Genomic DNA, 2049 nt, shown 5'->3' with positions numbered 1-2049 from the left:
TTTGTTAAAACAATCTGCTGGGGACCATGACAAGACTGGATTTATTTTAATAGGGAAGTCAATGGCAAATCCCTCTCCATGTTCGTTCAAAAGGTACCACCAGTGCTCCGAAAGGTACTTAAGGTTTCTAAAATCGTCGTTGTGAAATAAAAAATGACCTCGGTGTGTTCTGAAGGAGTCCCTTTGTTATATGAAACAAAGCGCCAAATATCCAGCTCCATGTCAATATAAAATGGTGAACGAGAGGAACTTTTTAGACCAGTTAACAGACCCGCAGCAAATCGCCGACTTCCTTCAAGAAGCCTTTCATCACTTATTTGAATTGGCCTTAAAAAGGATCTGAAAAGTCAGGAAAAGTTGCTTAATTCCATGATACTCGATTTTTTTTTTTTTTTAATGTTACTTTCAAGCAAATAATTTGTAAAAGGCGGGGCAAATATACAACCCCACACGCTTTTAGCTTTGAATTAATATTGTGTGTAAATAAAAGGTTTATGAATGTATGGTAACCGGTCATTCCGCCCCAGAGCAGATCCGCCCCACATACATGTATTATTCCGTCTAAGCAGTACTCATTTTAATCATTACGTCTATAGGTACCCATTTCAATGATTAGGTCTAAACGTTGATTTTAGTGATGAAAAAATGGAGTTGGTGTTGGTTAGCTATCATATCAGGGTTGTCAGAATACTGTGGAGCGGATCGACTCCGAAGCAGAACAACTTGTATTCGAATGTTTGTACGCATGTAAATATCAATGCAAAGATCGCAAATTTTCTCTCAATCCACCTTAACAAATCCGTCGTAATATTTTGAGCTGGCTCCCAGCTGCAAGCTTCTAGTGACCATCCTCTCCATTTCAGCAAGTATTCATAACTCTGGAATCACAATACACGTATGCATCATTCAATATACACAGAACACATGATCTTACGGTAAGAACAAGCCGACTCGAGGGATAATACATAACGAAACAGAAACAACAGAAGACTTACCGAGCCACATTTTCACTGAGTAATAATTCTTTCCACATCATGAAATCTCCTTCTATGTTTCGAGCGAGTTGTTGTGTCATATAAAACGACAGAGGAAAGCGGATGTAGTTGTTCATAGTCAACTGTGCGGGATTTTCTTGGAGACGGCATGTTGTTGCATTACCATATATTTGTTGAGTGGCCCGCTGCTTTATGCGCGGGCTCAAATGTCCGAAATTTCTGGCCATGGAAGAAAATAAGAAAAACCGTTGGATTTTTCTCAATCAAACTATAACTTAACCTATGGATTTCCTCATGTTTCTCATCAGATGAGTCATTTCATCCCTCCAGAGAGCGATAGTTCTGTAAAGACAATTTCCATCTACAGTCTGCAGTCTCTGACAACGACTTCTCTGTTTTAAGGACGTAACATTTCTAGAGGCCATAATTCATTTATGGAAGACGTAACTAATCAGAAAAGAGCCTATACACACGAAAATACAACTTAATGGCTTTATTGAGTTACTTACTTCAGATTCATACCAAAGTTTGTTATATTTCGAGACCATAACGCGATGTCAACATTTCAAAATAAACCTTACGCACCAAGGAACTTAATCAGTAAATGTTATTTCATATTTCACGGTTATTCAAACACTAACTTACATTTGTCACGCGTCAACATTGCCCAAATCGGTTTCTGATAAAATAGTGTCGAAAGAACCGTTGATCTCAGTCGATAATCGTTTTTTTGGATGTCGAAATAAGTTTCCGCTATACATTTTCTTACAGCTCCTTGCAACGTTTGCCTCCTGGCGATCCCAGAAGCCTTTGTGTAAAAAGCAGAGATCCAATTACTGGAAACTCCTTCATTATGCAAAATTCGCTCATAAATTTTCTTTGCAGCTTATAAAAAATAAATAATAGAAATAAGGTACCTTTAACAGCTGTTAGCACGGAATTTCAACAGCTGGATTTTTCATAACTCACTGATAGATGTTGTTCAATTCATCATAATCCCAGCAACTAGCCTTATAGATAACGTTGGACAAAGAGATACATCTAATCTTGCCAC

The 2049-nt window shown here is 37.9% G+C and overlaps 1 long non-coding RNA gene across 1 annotated transcript; it reads right to left on the bottom strand.

Moving 5' to 3' along the window:
- Positions 1 to 202: 202 nt before the first annotated feature.
- LOC138058184 (uncharacterized) lies at positions 203 to 1137 on the bottom strand. Its single transcript, XR_011133814.1, has 3 exons — positions 996 to 1137; positions 790 to 878; positions 203 to 339 (listed from the first exon to the last, which is right to left on the bottom strand). It is a non-coding gene; the product is annotated as an uncharacterized lncRNA (long non-coding RNA).
- Between the last annotated feature and the right edge of the window lie 912 nt (positions 1138 to 2049).

The sequence above is a fragment of the Montipora capricornis genome, chromosome 7, assembly GCF_036669925.1.
Source record: "Montipora capricornis isolate CH-2021 chromosome 7, ASM3666992v2, whole genome shotgun sequence".
Lineage (NCBI taxonomy): Eukaryota > Metazoa > Cnidaria > Anthozoa > Scleractinia > Acroporidae > Montipora > Montipora capricornis.
This window is presented reverse-complemented; position numbering and strand designations above follow the sequence as displayed.